We start from the raw sequence: 24,534 nt of genomic DNA, 5'->3' as shown, positions 1-24,534 counted from the left end.
ATGGAATAATTATTCTAGTGGAGGAAAATGTCAAGGCAACACATCTTCAGTCAGTAGCATGGATATTTCTGGAAGTTTTTAGAAAAGTTTACTATGTGAGTCAGGAGCAGAAAACAGAACTGAATGACTTTTAAAACTTCCATTTTTGTGAGAACAGTACATGTGAAACTAGTGCCAAGAAAGTTCTGATTATTAAAGAGATCATAGCCCCTAAAGAGATGTGAAGTACTTTACACAAAGATGATAGGAAAAATGGCTTAAGGCATTTCAGGAATCTGTAAGATCACACCTTTTGTAGGCTTGAAGGCCTAGAAGAAATTTCTTTGAGAAGAGATCATTCAGGAGTCCTGTTTGCACATGGAGACCCTCAGAAAACACTGTAGCCATAATTCCAGGAGGACAAAGTATTGTGCAATCTGGCAGTAGACCTTGGCATTACCCACATGGTGCTGATTCTGCAGAAATCCAGGATGCTGGAGTAAAGGGGTCATGGAGGCTTCCACAGAGATTTCAAAGTAAAACTTGGGAGGCCAGGCAAATGTAGCAGGGTTAGAATCCCTGCAGGCTGCCCCCAAGAGGACAATACATGAAGCTGTGAAAATGAAGGTGAAGCTGGAATGGAGATTTCAGGAATTAAGAGATGCCAGTAATGTGGACTGTCTACCAATAAAAAGCTGCTGTGAAGAGAATTAAGCTAAGAAAAGAACTTATGTGTGCTGGAATTGTCAAGGACAATTATAAAGGACAATAGGGCCGCATATGTGCAGAAAGCACATGTCACAGTCATGTAACCTAGATGCTACACTTTCAATTATGGGATCTCTTTTCCCAGCTGGGTTTCAGTCTTGTTTTTGGTCCCTTTCCTTCTTTCTACATTCCAATTCCTCCCTTTTGAAAAGAAAATTTCTACTATATGTCACTGAAAATAAGATATATGTAACTTGCTTTTGATTTTTATAGTGGCATACAGTGATGAGTTTGAGTTTCAGAGTCTTTGGACTTGAACTTGTAGGCAATTCTGGAACTGTTAAGATTATATGTCTTCTGGAGATGAACTAACTGCATTTTGAATTTTGTGGTGGACTTGAGTTTTAGGGGCCAGAGGTGGAATGGTTTGAATTAAGAGCTTTCCCCAAAGTTTACATATTAATCCAGGAATGCTCAAGATAAAATAAATGGATCATGAGATCTGTAACTTAACCAGTCCATCTGAGTTTGAATGGAATGAGTGGCAACTGTAGGCTGGTGGGAAATGGCAATAGGATATGGGTCACTGAGATATGCCCTGTAAGAGTGGTCCTTCTCTAAGCCCCTTCCCACCCCATCTGCTTCCTGAATGCCAAAAATAGAGCAGTGCTCCTACACCATACCCTTGTACCATAATGTTCTGCCTTACTTGGGCCCAAAGCAATGAACTCAGTCAAGCCTGGACTGAATCTTTGGAATTATGAGCCAAAATAAACTTTTCCTCCTCTAATTTTCTCTAGTCAGGTATTTTAGTCACAGTGACACAGAGCTAATACACTCTGAGAACTATTTCCAAATGAATAGATTGCCATCAATTCACATATGCTATAAACCAACTGCAGTGCTTTGACTGGGAATTGAGTCTGAACAGACAGGCACTCCATGGATGAGAAAAAGAGAACATAATATGCTTTGGTATTCAATCATTATTTTTAAAAAAGAAAAAATAGAATGCCATGTAAAAACAGTGTACAAGCAATATAAACAGTCTTGAACCTACCCCTTATAATATGGAAGACAGTGTAGAGTAATTTACTGAACTTAACAATTCTCAGTCACTGCATTAATTGTTGAGAAATATCACACTGAATTGAGAACCAGCCTTAATTCTACTATGGGTTTAATCACAGTTCTGGTATTGGTTTAGCATCAAAAGTTTCATTCTTTGATAAATTTTGCATAAAACATTGTTTTTTCAGTAGACATTATTTTGCCCCCCCATTACCTTTGTTATATTTTTTGGCTGGCAGTAGATAATTTGTATACCTAAGGTTAGTTTTTTGGCAAAGGGAAAACAAGTATTATCCCCACATTCTACTGCTGCTTCCCATATCTGAAAGCTGGCTATAAAATATGTTTGCAATTATTATGAACCATACCAAAATATAAAAAAGTCCATTGTTTCCTAAATTCCAACTCCCAGAGAAGAGTTTTGGCCTCTCCTTGGCTCTAATCTTCCTCTTACTTTTGCTACTTAATCCAAATTCTCTACCAATATATTCTAGTACCACCTTGTTATGATTTCAACATTAGGTGTCCCCCAAAAGTTCATGTGTAAGATGATACAAAAACAATTTAGAGGTGAACTGATTGTATTATGAGGACCTTAACTTTATTAATCCACTTGTAGAAATTAACTAGATGGTAACTCTAGGCAGATAGGGTGTAGCTGGAGGAGGTGGATCCCAGGGGTGTGCCTTTGGAGTATATACTTTGTACTTGTTGAGCGGAGCTCTCTCTCTGTTCCTGGTGCCATGTTCCCAGCTACTTTCCTTTGCCACACCCTTTTACCATGTGGTTCTGCCTTACCTCTAGCACAGAGCAAAGGAATCAGCTGTCTAAAGACTGAGACCTCTGACACCATGAGCCCAAAATAACTTTTCCACCTCTAAAGTTGTTCTTACAAGTCTTTTGAACACAGCAGTGAAAAAGCTAACTAAAACACATCTCAATCATAAGATTTCCTAATATTACTATTTCTACAGCTCAGTAAACAGAGACATCTATTTCAGATACCTCTTTTCCAAAATGATGCCCCAATGATTTTTTTCTTTCCTTCATAAATAACCTCAAATCCCCCAAATCTAAATATGCCTCAATCTTCAACATACCCAGTAAATAGATTACTATATGCAACTTAGAATCATTTCCAGGATGTCAGTCATTTCAACTGTTAGTAAATATGTGATTAATTGGTTAAATGAGTGATATTGCAAAGAGTCTGCTTGATTAGATTTCCACTGTAGTTTAATTACCCTATGTTTTTTTTTTCTACTTGTAGGAACTGACACCATCTCTTCTTCCTAGGGGCAACTCACCCTCCTTCCCTCCCCCTCACTCTCTCTCTTCTCACCTCCTGTTCTTCTTTCCTCTTTCTTTTTCTTCAACAGCTACTCTTACTGAATCTGAGTCTATAAATACTCTGTTAAAATGTATGGTTCATCCAGTCCTCATTCCATTTGAAACTATTCTTCCATGTACTACATAAAGTTATGTAACAGAAACTCCTGCCGACTTTTCAACAATTCTGACATATATTATCTAGAAATTTCATCATCCTTTCTATAAATTGAGTGTGCATTTCATTGATCAATTTATATATAATAGTGTGTGTGTATACACACACACACACACACACACACACACACAAAGCAACTGAGATATAGTTCAAAGTGACAAGTATGATATGTAGAAAGTTTGTCTTCCATGTCTACTTATTTCAGAAGACTTTCTTAGAATTTACTTTTTTACCAAAAGAGGGTTTTATTAGTGCATTATAGTTATATGTAATAACAGGGTTCATTCTCACATAATCATATATGCATGGAATATAATTTGTTCCATCTTAGTTCACAATACTTCCTCTTTCCCTCCCCTCCTAATTTCCCCTTCCTCTACTATACTGGCCTTCCTTCTATATATTTATTGTTTTTTTAATTGGTGCTTCATGGGTATACATACAGGCAGAATGCACTGTTATATATTCATATATGCACATAGTGTGATTTTCTTAATTTCATTCCACATTTCCTCCATTTTCCCATCCCTCCTATTTCCCCTCAATCTACTTTCACTTCTCACTGATCTTTCCTCTTTTCATGGGATCTGCTTTGCTCCACTTATTTCATTTAATTTGCTCTTGCTGCTGCATGTGAAAGAAAATATGCAAACCCCAACTTTCTGAGTCTGGTTTATTTCACTATTTACTTTTTAAATAAATTTTACATGGACAAAATTTAGTTACATAGAAAAATTGTAGAAATAGCACAGAGAATTCCCATTTACACTTCTCCCAGTTTCCTCTGTTAGCATGTTACATAACCATGGACCATTTGTCACAAGCCAGAAAATAATTTTGGTACACCAGGAAAAACTAAATTCAAGACTTATTAAGAATTCGCCAGTTTTTTATTAGTCTCCATTTTTCTGTTCAATGATCTCACATTTTATTTAGTAATCATGTCTATTTATTTATTTATTAGAAATAGTTGAACACCATACCTTTGTTTTATTTATTTTCATGTGGTGCTGAGGATCAAACCGAAGGCCTCACACGTTCTAGATCAGTGCTCTATCTCTGAGCCACAACCTCAGCCCAATGACTCTTTAGTTTTGATTGGTCTGTGCAGTTTATCAGCCTTTACTTAATTTTCTTCATGATCTTGACAGTTTTAGGAATTCTTGTTTGATATTTTATAGAAAGCCCATCAGTTTGGTTTTTCTGATGGTTTTCTCAACATTAGACTAAGGTTATGAGAAAGCTCACAATGTAATGCTCCATTTTCATAGCATCACATTTTTTTAGAAGTACCTATGATCAATATGTCTCATGATATCCTTGATCACCTGGCTTAGGTAATATGTGCCAGTTTTCTCTACTGTATAATAACCCCCACCCATTTTCATACACAATTCTTTGGGAGTATGTCACTAAATCAATTCCTTACTCTAGAGAGTAGAATTAAGTTCCACTCCTAAAAGGGAAGATATCTCCACAAATTATATGTAGATTTGTCTTTTCTTTATTTATCCATTTATTTATTTATTTATGACAGTTTGTCTCATGTATATTTACTTTATACTTAGGATTTTAATACAATGCTGTTATTTATTTTGGTGAATAAATTATTCCATCTTTGGCCATTGGGAGTGCTTCAGGTCAGCTATGAAGTTCCTTTGATACATCTCCATTTGGTGTTTTTGGGTACTTCCTTAATTTATGACTTTATAAGATGTCACAGGAATATCTTCTATTTCCTGGGTCCCAGCCCTAGGGTAAGCCATTTCTCCAAATAGCCCTGTTTCCTTTTATTAGAGATTCATGTTAAATAGAAAGATCTTGGCCACTATTCCCTGCTCACTTCCTCAGTTACCACCCCACCTAGACCTAACTCCATAGAGGCTCTGAACTTCATGTTGCTTCTACTTTATCCCCATCACCATCAATTTTGTTGGAAAAGTATACCACTCCCAGGCTTAGACTTCACAATAATATAATAAATTGGTATACTGTTTTGCCTAATAATAGTAACAAAAACCTTGAATAAAAAGGAAAAAAGACTGGAAATAGAAAGGCAAAATATTCCTGGGCTAAAGTACAATTCATAATCAAAGAAAAGGAACAGAGATAAATAAAAGAGTTTTAAACACTTCATGAAACATTATGTCTCACAAGACAAATGAAACAGAAACAAGTTAAGCCTGAGGGGTGAACTAACAGATTCATGCCAGGCAAAGTATTCAAATGACAAAGGTGTGAAAACTGATAAGCAGAAAAAAACTGTAGACTTTCACATATTGGCAGAAATATTTTCAGAATATCCTTGTCAAACCTGCTTTTTCCCTAAGAGTATGGCTATATTTGTGATACCATATGGTCAATTATTCACGATTTAAAACAAAGAATAAGTTAGGTATCACCACCATGAATACTGTACTGTGTAGTTAATTAATGGTTATGGTAAACTTCTTCAAGCGATATGCCAATTGAATGAGCCACTGTAGATATAATCACCATAGATTTGAAAATAGAAAACCAAAAACTTGTTAGAATCATTTCTTTAAAATTGTGCTCATGTGGAAAGACTATTTTCTCTACGAACATTGCATCCCTTTATGGAAAATTCAAACTTTTTGTGTAATTCTATATTTTTTTAAACAAAGGAAGACATTTTAGAGGAAGAAAGTGATCTCATCTTTGAAAACATTGAGACAACTTCTGTCTGGGTCTTAACAAGTATTCACTAATTTGCACCTTGCATAAAAACAAAATGAATTTTGATTTGTGTCAATTATCTTGATAAATCATACAAATTTATATTTACTGGTCATTTAACTATAAAAAATGGAAATGTAAAGGAAGTCAAACTTGTTCTTAGCTCAGTCTCACATTGAAACAATTAGTGTTTCTGGTTAAAGAATCCATGAAACCACAATTTAAAGTTATTTAAAAGAAAATACACTTTTTTCTTTAGTCTTCCTGTAAATGAAATAGACTTGAATCAAAAAAAAGGATTTTACTTGAAACTTTCTGCTGCAAGCCAAGAAATAAAACTGACAAGATATCCCCCTGCTAAGAACTAAACAGGAATCTACAGACTTTTTAAGGATGAAGAAAATGGAACTTTTAAAAAAAATCTTATCTTTTTTGCTATGTCTTTTTCTTAAACTAAATAAGGTCAAGTTAAAGATGAGTTTCTCATTTCCTATTGGAAACTACATGATGAACAAGAGGTGCATAAAACACAGCATGTGTTTCAAATCACATGCTGTAAACTAATCCAAGCTAGAAAGACTAAGACAAAAAGAATAATCACACTTTCATTGAAACCTTCTTTCTGGAAGACTGACCAAAATCATGAATAGTGTTTTTCTCTTAAAGGAAGAAACCATTTTCAGGCCTTAGTACTAATAATAACTAACTGAAATTACAAAAGAAGTTGTAACATAAAGAAAACAACAATGTTAGAGGAGGAAGAACTGAACCTAATGAGGTAAGAAAGCAATTAAAGAGGAAAGAACAAACTGAGCTTCAGAAAGGATATCTTCTTTCCCAGGATGAAGAATGAGCCCAAAGTAAGAATGGTGTTATGGTATGGATCTAGAAAGTTCCCCCAAAAGCTCGTGTATTGAAAGCATTATCCCCAATGCAGCATTTTCAGAGATGAGATTTTTAGGCAATGATTGGATCATGAAAGCTGTAACCTCATCAGTAGATAAATTCCATTTGATGGATTAATCATCTAATGTCTGGATAGACTCCTGGGAGGAGGGACCTCGTTGAAAGAAGTATATATTGGAACTTTTATTTTCCTCCTAGTACCTTCCTCTGTTTATTTGTCCATCTTGTCTGTCTGTAATTCAGTCTCTCTCTCTCTCTCTCTCATTCTCTCCTCTCTTTCTTTCTTCCTCCTTCCCTCCCTCACTCCTTTTCCACTCCTCTTTTTCTCTCTGCTTCCTGGCTGCCATGAGCTGAGCAGCTTTCCTTTTCCATGCCTTTCTACCATGATGTTCTGCCTTAACTTAGCCCCAGAGCAATGGAAAGTCAACTATAGACTTAGACTTCTAAAACCATGAGATAAAATAAATGTTTTCTTCTCTGTGTTGTTCTTATTGGGTAGTTGTTCACAATGATGCAAAGGTGACTGAACAAATGGCTTTGGAAATCAAGAGAAATGATAACAAAATATAGTTCCACTTGCAACTAGGTGCCTACTGAGACACAAACTGAGACAATCCTAGAAATAATGACATGATTAATCCTTAATTTTGTAGCATGATAACAGGAGCATCTTCTTTGTTATAGCTGTAAATATTGCAGAGAAAACCACTTCTCAGTTTCCAGGATAAACCTAACTTTTATACATAATGGCTTATATTACACATATCCTAGCCAATATCCACCAATGTATTACACATTATAAATCCCACCAGTATTAATGCTCTAGTTTTATATCTATTTTTACATATAATTTGTGTCATTTTTATTTTAACATATCTCCCCCAAAATATTATTTAAAAAGTAAGGCTTTTAAGCAAAAGAATAAATAGAGACAGTACATGTCACTTCCCCAAAATTAACATCCACACAGTTCAGATGTTTTAAACCTTCCAATAGGAATAGAAAAAAATAAGACATTATACTCAGAAAGTGTCAGTATGGGCAATGTTTATTCATTTCACAAACACTAAATAAATGTCTTCATTTTCTTTCATTATTTTCCCAGTTCCATCCTTTACACACGGAAAGATTTGGGGAGTTGACTTTTCTCATGTAAATCTAAAGCATCTTTCTGTAAATACTGATTATGAACAACAAATGATATATTATATGTAATATTTATATGTAATACATAATATATTCTAATGCATAATATATAATTAGCATTATCTAGAGAAATAAAATGTGTATATATGATATATAATATATATACCATATATATGTATATAAAATTATATAGAGAGAGAGACATTTAGCATAAGAAATAGGGAATTGTATTACTTGATAATGGAGGCTGAGAAATCCTGTGATCTCTCATCTACAAGATGGAGACTCAGGAAAGCTGTTATTGTAGTTGCAGTTCATATCCAAAGGCCCAAGATCCAGGAAAGCTAATGCCATAATTTTCAGTCCAAAGGTGAGAGAATATTGATGTCCAATCTCAATAAGTCAGGCAGAGAGAGTGAATTTCTCTTCCTCTGTGTTTTGATTCAATTCAGGGCCTCAATAGACTGGATCATCCTCACCAACATATTGGAAGGAAGTGTGCTTTACTTAGCCTACAGATTCAAATGCAAATCTCATTTGGAAGCACTTTCACAATACAAACAAAAATAATTTTTAAACAAATATCTAGGCACCCCACAACCCAGTCTAATAAACCACAAAAATACTCCAGGAAGGTTTTTGTGTTGGTTTAGTTTCTATTACATGTAATTGAGCCATCTAGCTATTGTTGGAATTCAATTTTTCCTGAATATTAGCTATTTTCTGTATATGATAGTGTATTTACATATATCTCTACATATCTCTTGCTTAAGACACAAAGACACAGATAAAGTAGAGTAGTATAATGAAAAAAAATTACTTAAATAGAAGGAAAAATACCACTTCTGTACTCCAATTTAACTTCTTCACCTAAGACCTTATACAAGTCATTTAACCTTTTCAAGATTCAGATTCCTTATTTGTAAAATGAGGAAGCTAGATTAGTTGATTTCTCTAAAGTTCTTTCCTATTTTAATGTTTCTATTATTTTCTGATTCTATGTGCATATATGACTATTAATACTTAATTTTTAGTTTATTAGGTGAAATGAAAATTCAGGAGGGATTTAGGTATAAATAGAGAACTACAATTGATAAATTGAAATTGGTGATATTTTTTAGGTGAAAGTTAGATAAGTTGCAGAGGCACACCAAAACAACATACCCAAAATGGAATCCTGTACCTTCTCCATGCCCAGAATTAACTGTTTCCAGTCTCTTCCCCTATATAATTTTCAGAGTAACTTTGTAAATTGTGAAATGAATCATGTTGCTCTCCTGTTTAAAATAAATGGCTCAACATCAGAATAAATTCCAAAAAATTTAGCCTACAATATGAGACCCTATATGATATAGTTATTGCATCCACTATTCCAACCAAACAATTTTCCTATGCTCTTTATTACAGTCATGTTTAATTAGTCTCCTAAACCATTCTTTCTCTCTCTTCTCCCCCACATACATTTATGTAACTTAGAGCAGACTCAATGTGAAATAAGCCTCATTAAGAGAATTCTACTTACCTTACTCTGTCTAATCTGAGTAACCAAGTACTTAATTGTAAGGTAGGTTATGTTCAGTGTAGGTACCCTGAGTTGAAAATGTCTAGAAAGATATTTCAACTTGGAAGTTTATTTAGGTAACAAAAGTACTTATGGAAAGTGTCAATTGAATGTCCATAATTAAAACCCAAAACAATTTACCCTGAATGAACAAATACCAACATCCATGAAAGATAAGAGTAAGTTTGGATATCAGTATTCAGTTTCTCCTTAGCAGGAAAGACCTAATAATACTTAAAATAGTGTGGCTATTGGGCTAGTTTAGTTTAGCCAGTATATCCAACATCAATCTTTTCTACCACATAATTGTTTCTTGGAATACCTTCTTGCTGCAAGTTCTAATTACAAATCATTGAAAGTTCTTGCCATTTACTTAATGTCTTTGAATACTTAAAATGTATCTATCAATTTCAACCAAAGCCTTTTCCTTTCTCCATTATGACCTGTAAATTTGCAGGTGGGTGCAGCAGCTTATCTGGTTATTTAGCCTAATACAGTATACTGCCTTCTCACAGCAGCTGGAACCTCTAATGCATTGACATCCCACATATCAATGGTGACAGGGAGGGAGATATAAACTCTCTTTGGAACTTAAATTGGGCCTAGAGAAAGAGGTAAGAATGAACAGGTTTTGGAAGAAAATAAAAGGCATTCCAAAAAGCAGAAGTAGTAAAACAATGTCATGGAAGCAGAGGTGTCTATGAGTTAGGCTGTGAAAAGGCAATTCTAAATGGAATGAGGGGGCATATTCAGAAAAAGTGGCATGACAGCTCCCCCTGACAAGAACATTCTCTCCTGGATCTTTTATTTCTTATTAGCTGACACTTTTTGTTAGCATTCTTTCTTCATCCACCAAATTTGGGTTAGATGACTTTTAATGTACATTCTTTACATTTTTTACTCCCTTAGAAAATAATTAATCATACCTAATAGCAGTTTTTCTGACTATTCATTTGTCAATCATCCTAAAACAATAGTTTTCAAACCTGAGTGTGAATCATCTAGAATAGGGGTGAACAAATGACTGTTCAATGGCCAAATCCAGCCCAGTCACCTGTTCCACAAATAAAGTTTTATTAGAGCACAGCCACACTCACCTTTTTACGTATTATTCATGGTTGTTTTCATGCTAAAACAGTAGAGCTGAGTCATTGCAGCAGACACCTTATGATCTACAAAACCTAAAATACTTAATCTCTGGTCATTTACAGAAAAAAGTTTTTTAAAAACTGACCAACAAGGCTTATTAAAATTAAGACTGATTTGTCTTAATTATAGAGTTTATGATTTAGAAAGCTAGGAATAGGAGCCAATTGTGTGCATTTCTAACAAGTTCCCAGGTAATGGTGATTCTGATGCTGCTGGTGTGGGACACTTAGAAAAATACTGCCCTGGACCAGAAGAGTTCATCCCTGGACAAACATTTGAATCATCTAAGGAGTTTTTACAAATTATGTTCAGACTACACCTAGATGAGAATCAGAATCACTAGTGGTAAGAGTTAGATGTAAGTACACTTCATAAAACTTCCCAAGTGATTGCTGTATGTAGTATAAATCGATAACCTTCATACTATAAGTTCTGGGACATGCTGAAATACCTGGCATATTGTAAGGACTAAAATAACTGATCTATGGATTAAATTAACTTTTTTCCACAGGCAAGTAAGATTATGGCTTGAACTAAAGACTGGATGGGGCAACCCACTATATCATTGAATTGGGTATCTTCGTATTTTATAACTTCAAGAATTTCATTGCGGGGAGAGTGCAACATGGCGGCCAGCGAGGAGGCAGCACTTTCAATGCCTCTGCAGTAATGGGAGCAGAGAGGCCCATTAATTCACTTTCATGCGACCTGCGGAGGGACTTCTAGCAAAATTCCGCTGAAAGGAGACCTGCCGGGAATTAGTAAGTCTATTGGAGGGGTCAGTTTGTCCCAGGCGAGTGAATCTCGGCAACGCAGATCCCGCTGGCAAACGCTGAACTCCCGCTGCCCACACATTGCAGCGAATTTACAAATGGCCACAGCCTGCTTGGACCCCGGCCGGCCTGGCGCAGAGGCGGTTCGGCGCTACAAACGACCACCCCCCACCCCGCCAGCTCAGCGCTGGGAACGACGACCCCCACCCCCCCCACCCCCGCTCTCGTGTGAACAGCTCCCGCGGGGGCACAGTCCCGCCGGCTGCCACCAAACTCCCGCTGCTCACACATTGCAGCGAGCATACGAAAGGTTGCTGCCTGGCTAGGCCCTGCCTGCCCAGCTCTGTGAACCTCCTCTGGCGGTTCGGCGCTGCAAACTACCACCCCACCCCCCACCCCGCGCTCCTGTGGACAGCTCCCACCTGCTGGGTGCTGCGAAAGGCCGCGCCCGCCCTGCTCTTCCAACAGCCCTGCCCGCACGGGGGAATCAGGAGTGGCGCGGGACCCGCGGCGCGGAAATCCCGGCTACCGCTACCACCAGTGCTGACAACTGAGGTCTCTTGCACCAGCTTCCAGGGGAGTGGCTACCAGAGGACAAGCAAATTTGCTGGGGGTTCTCAGCCCCAAGCTCTACAAACTTAGGGTCCAAGGGAATGGCAGACAGGGAGAATGTGCCCAGGCGTTCATGAAAACAGGACTCACAGGAGCAGCAGACTTGGCGTGTAGATAATATTGTGGTGAGCATCACCGGTGCACTCAAGATTGGAGACCCGCCCAGTCCAGGAGGAAGAGCTGCTGCACAGTGACTGGCTCCCGCCTACTGAGAGGAGAAGCTTGGCCCGGTGGGCACAGCTCCACCTACTGAAAGAATAGTGAATCGAACGCTAAGACTGCATTTATTAAAAATTTTTTTTTCGGTTTTGTTTTGTTTTTGTTGTTGTTGTGGTTTTTTCAAAATTTTTTTTAAACTCATTTTATTTTATTTTTTTAATACTAATCTTCATTTTGATTATTGCTATTATGATTTCTTTTTAATTCTTTTTAATATTCTGTTTCTTTTCTCTCTCTCTTATTTTCTTCTGTCTTTGAATTTCTTTTCAATTCTCATATTCCCCCTTCCTTGAATTCTACCTGCCTACTCTCATTCTCTTTGGTGACTTCTTCCCTTCCCCTATAATACCTTTCCTCCCAAGCATCAAATAAATTTATAGGAGTAAACAGTAACTCAGCAGTCAAACAGAACAAGAAGCAATATGAGCAACATGAAAAAGCAAGGAAGAAAAGGAGTACAAACAATGCAGGAAAGCCTAAATATTCAGGAGGATATAGATTCATCAGAAAAATGGTCATATAAAGAACTCAAGGAATACCTTAGACAGATGGAATGGAACCTTAAAGAGGATATGAGACAGCAAATTCAAGCAGCGAAAGAACACATTGAGAATGAATTACAAAAACAGATAAAAGAAGAAGTTAAGCATCTTTATCAGGAGATAGAGATTATAAAAAAGAATCAAACAATAATCTTAGAAGTGAAGGAAATTATAAACCAAATTAAAATCTCAAACAAGAGCATCACTAATAGAGTGGAGCAAGTAGAAGCCAGAACGTCAGATAATGAAGACAAAATATATCATCTTGAAAAGAGTCTAGCCAACTCTGATAGGCTGGTTAAAAATCACAAGAGAAACATCCAAGAGATATGTGATAACATTAAAAAACCAAATTTAAGAGTCATCAGGATAGAGGAAGGTACAGAGATTCAAACCAAGGGAATGAGTAACTTGCTACATGAAATAATTACAGAAAACTTTCCAGAAATAAAAAAGGAAACAGATATACAAATTGTAGATGCATACAGGACACCGAGCACACAAAATCACAGTAGACCAACGCCAAGACACATTGTTATGAAGATATCCAATATACAGAACAAAGAGAAAATATTAAAAGCTACAAGAGAAAGGAGGCAGATTCCATTCAGGGGTAAACCAATAAGGTTAACAACGGATTTTTCATCACAGACGCTGAAAGCGAGAAGAGCCTGGAACAACGTATTTCAAACACTGAAAGACAATGGATGCCAACCAAGAATTCTGTATCCAGCAAAATTAAGCTTCAGGTACGACAACAAAATAAAAATCTTTCATGATAAACAAAAGCTAAAAGAATTTGCAGCCAGAAAACCAGCATTGCAAAGCATCTTGAGCAAAACACTACACGAGGAAGAAATGAAAAACAATAACCAAAGCCAACAGTGGGAAGTACCTCAGTAAAGACAGACGGAGGGGGAAAAGCTAATCATGGAGAAACAAACTAAATTTAAAAAAAAAAGAGAGAGACAAATAATCAAACATGGCTGGAAGTACAAACCATATAGCAATAGTAACTCTAAACGTTAATAGTTTAAACTCTCCAATAAAGCAACATAGACTGGTAACATGGATTAAAAAAACAAATCCAACAATATGCTGCCTCCAGGAGACACATCTGACTGGAAAAGACATACACAGGCTGAAGGTGAAAGGTTGGGAAAAAATATACCACGCACACGGTCCTCGCAAGCAAGCAGGGGTGGCCATCCTCATATTGAATAAAATCGACTTCAAGACTAAGTTAATCCAAAGGGATAAGGAAGGACATTATATACTGTTAAAAGGAACCATTCACCAACAAGATATAACAATTATCAATATTTATGCACCAAATAATGGTGCTGTGACGTTCATAAAACAAATTCTCCTCGAGTTCAAGAATCAAATAGACCGCAACACAATAATTATGGGTGACTTCAACACACCTTGCTCACCATTGGACAGATCCTCCAAACAAAAGTTGAATAAAGAAACTATAGATCTCAATATCACAATCAATAACCTAGACTTAACTGACATATATAAATATATCAACCATCATCAAGTGGATATACTTTTTTGTCAGCAGCACATGGATCCTTCTCAAAAATAGACCATATATTATGCCATAGGGAAACCCTCAGTAAATATAAAGGGGTGGATATAATACCATGCATTTTATCTGATCATAATGGAATGAAACTGGAAATCAATGACAAAAGAAGGATGGGAAAATCCTATATCACATGGAAAATGAACAATATGTTACTGAATGATCAAGGGGTTACAGAAGACATAAAGGAAGAAATCAAAAAATTCTTAGAGATAAATGAAAATACAGACACAACTTATCGGAATCCATGGGACACAATGAAAGCAGTTTTAAGAGGGAAATTCATCGCCTGGAGGTCATTCCTCAAAAAAAAGAAAAACCAACAAATAAATGAGCTCACACTTCATCTCAAAGCCCTAGAAATGGAAGAACAAAACAAAAGCAAATGCAGCAGAAGGCAAGAAATAATTAAAATCAGAGCGGAAATCAACATGCATAAATCAAAGGCATTCCTGTATATCAGCGACAAAACTTCTGAAATGGAAATGAGGAAAAACACTCCATTCACAATATCCTCAAAAAAATAAAATACTTGGGAATCAACCTTACAAAAGAGGTGAAAGATTTATACAATGAAAACTACAGAACCCTAAAGAGAGAAGTAGAAGAAGATCTTAGAAGATGGAAAAATATACCCTGTTCATGGATAGGCAGAACTAACATCATCAAAATGGCGATATTACCAAAAGTTCTCTATAGGTTTAATGCAATGCCAATCAAAATCCTAAAGGCATTGCCTGTAGAAATAGATAAAGCAATCATGAAATTCATGTGGAAAAATAAAAGACCCAGAATAGCAAAAGCAATTCTAAACAGGAAGTGTGAATCAGGCGGTATAGTGATACCAGATCTCAAACTATATTACAGAGCAATAGTAACAAAAACAGCATGGTACTGGTACCAAAACAGGCGGGTGGACCAATGGTACAGAATAGAGGACACAGAGACCAATCCACAAAGTTACAACTATTTTATATTTGATAAAGGGGCTAAAAGCATGCAATGGAGGAAGGATAGCATCTTCAACAAATGGTGTTGGGAAAACTGGAAATCCATATGCAACAAAATGAAATTGAACCCCCTCCTCTCACCATGCACAAAAGTTAACTCAAAATGGATCAAGGACCTTGATATCAAATCAGAGACTCTGCGTCTGATAGAAGAAAAAGTTGGCTCCGATCTACATATAGTGGGGTCGGGCTCCAAATTCCTTAATAGGACACCCATAGCACAAGAGTTAATAGCAAGAATCAACAAATGGGACTTACTTAAACTAAAAAGTTTTTTCACAACAAGAGAAACAATAAGAGACGTAAATAGGGAGCCTACATTATGGGAACAAATATTTACTCCTCACACTTCAGATAGAGCCCTGATATCCAGAATATACAAAGAACTCAAAAAATTAGACAATAAGATAACAAATAACCCAATCAACAAATGGGCCAAGGACCTGAACAGACATTTCTCAGAGGAGGACATACAATCAATCAACAAGTATATGAAAAAATGCTCCCATCTCTAGCAGTCAGAGAAATGCAAATAAAAACCACCCTAAGATACCATCTCACTCCAGTAAGATTGGCAGCCATTATGAAGTCAAACAACAACAAGTGCTGGCGAGGATGTGGGGAAAAGGGTACTCTTGTATATTGCTGGTGGGACTGCAAATTGGTTCGGTCAATTCGGAAGGCAGTATGGAGATTCCTGGGAAAGCTGGGAATAGAACCATCATTTGATCCAGCTATTGCCCTCTCGGACTATTCCCTGAAGACCTTAAAAGAGCATATTACAGGGATACTGCCACATCGATGTTCATAGCAGCACAATTCACAATAGCTAGACTGTGGAACCAACCCAGATGCCCTTCAATGGATGAATGGATTAAAAAAATGTGGCATCTATACACCATGGTGTATTACGCAGCACTAAAAAATGACAAAATCATGGAATTTGCAGGGAAATGGATGGCACTAGAGCAGATTATGCTTAGTGAAGCTAGCCAATCCCTAAAAAACAAATATCAAATGTCTTCTTTGATATAATGAAAACAACTAAGAATAGAGCAGGGAGGAAGAGCAGGAAGAAAAGATTAACATTAAACAGAGACATGAGGTGGGAGGGAAAGGGAGAGAAAAGGGGAATTGCATGGAAACGGAGGGAGACCCTCATTGTTATACTAAATTACATATAAGAGGTTGTGAGGGGAATGGGAAAATAAACAAGGTGAGAAATGAATTACAGTAGATGGGGTAGAGAGAGAAGATGGGAGGGGAGGAGGGATAGTAGAGGATCGGAAAGGTAGCAGAATACAACAGTTACTAGTATGGCATTATGTAAAAATGTGGATGTGTAACCGATGTGATTCTGCAATCTGTATTTGGGGTAAAAATGGGAGTTCATAACTCACTTGAAGCTAATGTATGCTAATGTATGAAATATGATATGTCAAGAGCTTTGTAAGGTTTTGAACAACCAATAAAAAAAATATATAAAAAGAATTAATCAGGTGAAAAAAAAATTTCATTGCTTCATGATTTTTTCTACTTTTTTTGTTGTTAGGAATGCAACCACATTTAAAAAGCCATATTTCATGTAGACCACAAGGTTGTTATGTAGTTCAGTAGATTTAACTAACAAGAGGTGAGACTAGCACAATGGACTCAGTCATTTTGAGGCAGTAAACCGGAATTTGGACAGTTCCCCAAGACACTGAATCCAATCAAAGAGTACATGTTTTATTCTTGATGGGCATAACATTTCTCTCAAAGCAAAAATTAGAAATGTAAAAGTAAAATTAGATTATGGATTTTTTTACATAATGAGTTAAAGAGAATAACAGGTGATAGAAAGAGGAGATCAATGATTGTAAAAAGAAACTGCTACATGAGTGGGAGGGACATAATTTATCTTAAGTGGTTTAATAACCTCTTTTAAATTGTCCTAAGAAGAAAAATGGATTGGCTAAATTTCCCCCAATATAGGAAAGATAGTAGCAAACAGGATACTCCCTTTAAAAATGAAGGGAGAACAGTGACACTATTTCTCTTCTTTTCACACAATCTACTAGCTCTGTGCATCAAATGGCTCTGCCTTTGAAAATCCCATTACTGTATAACTAGTTCAGCAGGACAGAAAACAGAATGAGAAGGCAGAAAGAAAGGGGAGAGTGAGTAGAAACCAAGCCACATACAGTCATTCTCTGAAGTCTGGGAGAAAAGAGAGAAGAAAGCCCAATGGACTGAGAGAGCAATAATTAAATAAATCTGATAGAAATAATATTGAAAATGAAAGAGATTATGAACAGAAGGGGAGGAAAATATATCAATAAAGGGAACATATTTGGAAGGGATACCAAACCAAGAGAATGGGAAGAAATGAAAATAGTAGATGAAAGCTGAAAATACAAAGAAAGAAAGAAAACTGAATATATGATGGTTGAATTAGATAAATAGATTTATATAAATAGCCACTTATGTCTTTTATTTTAACCAGGGTAGTTGCCACAAAGAAAATCAGGCTTCTTCAATGAGGCAATGTCCAGAACACCTAGGAATATTTGAACCAGCCTCCAAATCAGACATTTAGGAGTGAGATGAATTCATGTAGCTAGCTAGAACTAAGCCACAAAACTGATTGCTGTTTATATCTCAAGGTTTCAACGCCTAAGTGAAATGATTCATTATTGAGATAATTCTCAAACTGAAAGTAAATGAAAGCATCCTTTCATGTATTTTGCAACATTTTCATCTTACTTAATTATGGGTCTGTTTAATCACATTATGCTAGACAATGGGGCATATTTAGAGATTCCAGCCCTGAATATCTTACTGGAAATACTGACTTGATGTTTATAGTGAGTTTGTTTCCTTGGGCTTCAAAAACATGCATGTAGGAACTATATATGGTACTTTTATAACAAAATATTAAATTTCCAGTACAGAAAGAGATATATCAGAAGCTGAAATCACACTAGGTAGTGGCAAAATTTAGTATTCAGGGACTTATACAAGGACCAGAATTTGGCTTTATATGTAGTTATATGATATTTTATAAGACAGTATATAAAAATATAGGAAGATTAAATGGAAATAAAACTGTGGCAAAATCAGAAACAAGGAAAATATTTGCAGGAAAAATAAAATGAGACAAGGAATTGAAGTCAAGTACATATTGTGAAGCAATGTATCCTTGTGAGAAAGAATAGCTTGCCTCCTAATGAATTAGCAGCCAGCATGAAAGAGAAACATGCCCATCTATACAATTTGTATTAACCTTGACATTATTTTAAACTATTCAAAAAAGTACTACCCGTTACTGAGAGAAGATCTATGGGTCCTCATAAAAAGGATGCTATAAAATGTGGTAACCTAAATAACATCCTTGCATGAAATACAATAACCACTTTCAAAGGGTAGTTTCTTATAATATACCTTATGCAAAGACTTCAAAGTTAAACTTTCTGATGATCACCTGGAATAGAGCTATGGATCTATTTTATTCTGCTCATTTAAGCATCAGGTGCATGCTAACTATTCTACAAGGACAAGCACCTTAATAGAAGAAGTCAATCCTTACTCAGCCTATGGGTATGCCAAGAGAGTATCACAAGCAAGTAAAAGGGTCTGCTCCATAAAAAAAAAAAAAATATTGATTTTCTGCTAAGAGACAAGTGGAAGATCAAAGCTACAATAACTTTAATTTGAAAAAAGTAAGCACATGTTTAACCATCTAAACAGTAAAGCCATCATTATCACAGCCCTTGTGGCAAAGTTATTTGCCAATTCTTATTTCCTTGGTATATGTCCCTCTTTCCTGAGTAAACAAAAAATCTTCTTCAAAACCATATTGAAGCTTACCAGAGACACATGACCAATATTAATGAAATGTGATTAGAAGGTGTAAGTATCACTTATAGCCTCAGAAATTGGAAAATCCCTGGACAATTCTCCTGTTAGTAAAATAGTAGAGAAGAAATTAGTTTGAGATCATGGGGTCACAAGATTCCTATATTGCTAAGTCACTACATAGAAGACAATCACCCTTGAGGAATCGCCCAGACACCCCTAGCAGACTTCAAAAGAATAATAAACTATTTTGTGTTAAACTCCAGAGATTTGTTATTGCCTCGTAAGTTTACCTATTATGATTAATACATCATTCATATAAAATATAACTCCCTGATGCACTAGTTATGAAATTCACTTCCAAATAATTGATTTTTCTATTACATACTTGAATAACAACTACCAAACAATTAAATAAACAAACAAATTTGGTTTTCAAGTATTTTGTGAATCCCTTCTTTCTGGAAGTAAATAAAGACATTGCCCAGTAAAGTCATCTATTGGTCTGGGTTCTGACAGGAAGAAGACTGTATATACAAATGGAAAAATTGAAGGCAATTAACAGAGAGATTTTTTAAATTGTCAGGGTTAAAACAAAATAAGGCATAAGAAAAACCAAGTTTTCATTAATACCCTGAACTAGCAAGAATACAGACACATCACTAGCCTAGAGTCAAAGTGGTAAAGATGATAAAATGGTTCCTGGAATCCAGACACAACTGAAAATATATCTTTGGGAAAAGAAATGAAATTACAGCCAACTGGTAGCCTGGTCTCTCTTTCCTCTAGCCTTCTGATCTTCTGTAAGTACAAACTCATTGGCTATGTCCAATAATAAACCAAAGAAGAAAGGATACTGTTAGTACAGTCCTAAAAGGCCTACAATCCAAGGCACAGGGAGTTTGGATACACAGGAAAAATGAAATATATTCAAGATATTCATTCAAAGCTATGCCATCTGCATATTGGATATTTTTACCTTTATGTGATACAGAAAAGAATAACAAAAGATGATATTAAACCATTTTTTAAATATTTATTTTTTAGTTGTAGTTGGAAACAGTACCTTTATTTTTAATTATTTTTATGTGGTACTGAATATCAAACCCAGGGCCTCACATGTGCTATTCTGACACTCTACCACTGAACCACAACCCCAACCCAATATTAAACCATTTTATGCTACATTATTTTATTCCTACTAGATATATTATTTGAATGATTAAAATACCATTTTGTGAACTGATGATTGAACCCAGGGTCACTTTACCATTGAGTTACATCCCCAGCCCTTATTTATAAATTTTGAGATAGGGTCTCACTAAGTTGCTCAGGTTGGCCTCAAACTTGCAATCCTCCTGCCTCAGCATCCCAAGTCATTGGGACTACAGGCATGCACTACCTCACCTAGTTCAAAATGACATTTCTCTCAACTACCAAGAAAGTACTAAGGTAAATTGGGTAAATTCCAATGTTTAGTAGTTCTCATTGGGTTCACACTGTCTGACTCACAGCCTATTACTATCAGGAATGTCAAAGACAATTTTATTAATTTAATGAAGATATTCCAAAAGTGATAACTGGACAAAACAAGGGTGGTAGAGAAACAAGTTAAGAAACTATCATGCTACCTCAGAAAAATGTTTTGAGGTTCTCAGGAAAGATGAAAAGGAATCCAAAAACAGGAACAGATAAGAGAGACATTAGTGATGTTGAATATATAGACTTCTAGAAGTTTATTCTGTAGAATGAAGGAATTAAAAAATATAGAAAAGAGTGCTTCTAATTTGTCTGAAAGAATGATTCAACAAGACTATACTAGTTCTGACCTGGCACCCTGTAATCAGTTTGAGTGAACCCAGTGTTTGAGGACCTAGCTTATCCAAAATGGCAAATAGACTAGCTGGAACATCAATGTTGTGTGTTTGGTAGATAGGACAAGCTCTCCTTCACTACACCCAACCTTTCTTGATAGGTTGATACCCCTCACCACAGATTTGTAAGCCTTTCTTCTTCTCCTCACTTAGATTCATTTTATAACTATATCTATGTTCAACAGCAGAAAATAATAATTCAGGGTATAGTATTTAACACAGTTTTAGTTGCTTTCTGCTGCAATTATTAATCATGTATACGTGACATTATCTTTGCAAGGTATTTGGTACCAATTAATAAAATCTCATAACCTTCCTCTGGATAACTTTCCAATAAAAATAAACATTCACAGAGGCCTAGTCACAGGCAAAACTAAGAAACTGGCAGAGATTTTCCTCAATGCACTACTCCTCTTGTTAGCACCAACGTCTTACAAGTTACTTCCGTACAGTTCGTGTCTTCCTACCACAAAGACATTCCTAGACCTAAAGGGTGACCTAAATATACTGTCATATTTCTTTTTCCCACCTAATAATCAAGCCCGTTAGTATAGAAGTATTAATTTATTGAAATATACAATGCTAACTTGATACCAGATACTGGAGTATCTTAAACCTAAACAGATACAGTAAATGTCCAGGTATCTCATGCACTATGAAAGAACAATGTGCATTGTTTTTCTACAAGTCTACACCACTGAAGATTAATCTCAGATATACTTTCTTCAAATATATATCATAGTTATGCAGAAATCTGAGCAATATGACAGTTTGGCCAAAACTTCCTAACAGGAAGAAAACTGGAGGACTGACATACATGTGCCCACCAACCATGGACATCCTGAATTACTCATTACTCAGGAAGAAAAAAGTTAATATTTTCCTGCTGCATACTCCAAACCTGCTCCTTCACCTTTGATTCAAATCTCCTTTAGTAACACTATACATAGTCCCCTAAATAAGAAACCTGGGATTTGTTCTCAACACCTACTTCTTTCTCATATTACATATGCAAAAATATCACCAAAAGCCTGTTGATTCTATCTGTGAAATTACTTTAAAATCAAAATTGACAGCTATCTTCTATTTTTCTCCCATTCCCTTAGTTCACATTATTATTTTAATGTTAAAATAGTTTTTAGTCTTGGCCTCTTTTAATTTCTCCTCTGTTGCCAGAGTATTTTATAAAATATAAATATGTAAATTACTATTAACTATTCATTCTTGTTCAAATTACACTTCCCTTATGAGGTTTGTCATAATTCCCCAGGCAGAGTTAGCCTTTTCCCTCCTCTGTGTCCATCTCTATGTTGTACAAGTGAGCATATCACAGTAATATGCATTGAGTTACACATCTATTTCCCCATTAAAGTTAGAATGTAAAGATTATGTCTTTCTTATCTCTTTATATCCAGAATTGTGCCAAAACATGGAAATTGCTACAATTTGGTTGAAATATTTACCACTATATTTGCTACAAAAAGGTTAAGGCTTAGAAGGTCGTAACTGAAATGTAAACATTATTTTTGAAGAGCAATTACCCATTCAATTCTTAAATCATTGGTTAAGGCATACCAGAAGCCCTGTCAAAGAGCAAGGCTCGTGAAAAGTGGATGGATCACAGGTTGTTTTAGGTGATGAAAAGTGATCTGGAAAGGTCGGGAGTATTGAGATTATATGCACTCAAGAAAATCAGCACACATAGTTTTCATGAAGCTGCAAGCCTTCCAAAGGACAGATGCACAGGAAATGGAAAAATATAATAGTAGTGCATAAAAATGGTCAAAGGGAAATTTGAGCCAAATTTGCCAAGTTTTCTATCATGCTCAGGGCTTGCCTGAATACAACTATGTGCCACTTTATTTTACCACAAAAATAATCTAATTGTCACGTATTCTTCATCTCCTTTAATGATAAATAGCCCCACATTGTATGTCAATATATCACTCTAGCATTGGATAAAAAGTTTATCATCATCATTATTCATTAATCCATTTATACCATTCATTTATCCATTCATGAATTCACCTCTAATTAATTTATTTCTAGAATCAAAGACTAAGTGAACTTCTTCTAACCACTAACAGATGCAGAACTATATTTGTGAAATAGAAGAATCAGAACTTTTTGTTTGCATGTTACCTTAAATCTATCCACTAATCTGTTCTCAAATTGCTCCAAGAAGCTATGGTTTGACTGATAAAACACCAAGGGCACAATGTTGAATGGTCAGATTTACACATTGGCATAGACAATTTATCACTTCATGAGGAAAATTAAATATATATGTATACATACATATATACATACATACATAGTTCACTCATATATATATATACACACACACACAGATATATATATATATATATATATATATATATATATATACACATACATAGTTCACTCATATATATATACATATATATATATACACACACAGATATATATATATATATATACATACATAGTTCACTCATATATATATACATATATATATATATATATATACACAGACATATATATATACATACATAGTTCACTTTGTTCATTTACATCTTGAGTGTAGAGTGAGAAGGAATGGGGAGAAACACAAGCATTACATTTGGCTGCTTATATATTATACATACAGTATTCTGTTATGGACTTACCTTGTAAATGTACATGCATTAGTTTGGGAGTCCCAAATCTATTAGGCATGGAACATCAATGGGGTAATTCGTTATTACATTTTTTTCAATAAAGAAAAATTTGAGAGTTTTAACATCTTGAGGATATATGTTAATATGCACAGAATCATCAGGACAGTAGCAAATGTTGGTAGTTAGCATCCACCCCCAAAATAAAAACTGCATGAAGAAGGTACTGAAGTGGCTAATAGTTACTATTGGCTTCTGTGTTTCTTTTAAACTATGGAAGACAAACTAGCTTCTTGTGTAGTGTTGATTCCTCATTGACATAGTTTTGGTTATGACTCCAGCAAAACAGGTGCATGGACTAATTTCTGATTTCCCTGCATAGCACCATAAGAAGCCTCTGAAGATGTAGTAACCTAAAAGACACAAGGAGGAAATACCCTAAATTTATGGTGAATGATGCCTAAACCCAAACCTCAGATATATACAAAGATTAGCATAAAGACAAATCCACATATTCTCTCTCATATGTGGAAGCTAAAAATGTCAATCCAAAAGAAAGATTGAATAAAGTTTACCCAAAACATCTAAATGAAACAAGTTCTAGTGTTTTGCAGCACAGTGGGGTGACTAGAAGACAGGAACTTGAATGCTCCAAACAAAGAAATGATAAGATAGAACTATTAATTTCTATTTCTCTGATTTGATCAGCTCAT

This window comes from Callospermophilus lateralis, chromosome X (genome assembly GCF_048772815.1).
Source record: "Callospermophilus lateralis isolate mCalLat2 chromosome X, mCalLat2.hap1, whole genome shotgun sequence".
Classification (NCBI taxonomy): Eukaryota; Metazoa; Chordata; class Mammalia; order Rodentia; family Sciuridae; genus Callospermophilus; species Callospermophilus lateralis.
The sequence above is the reverse complement of the archived record's forward strand: the minus strand, read 5'-3'. Positions refer to the sequence as shown.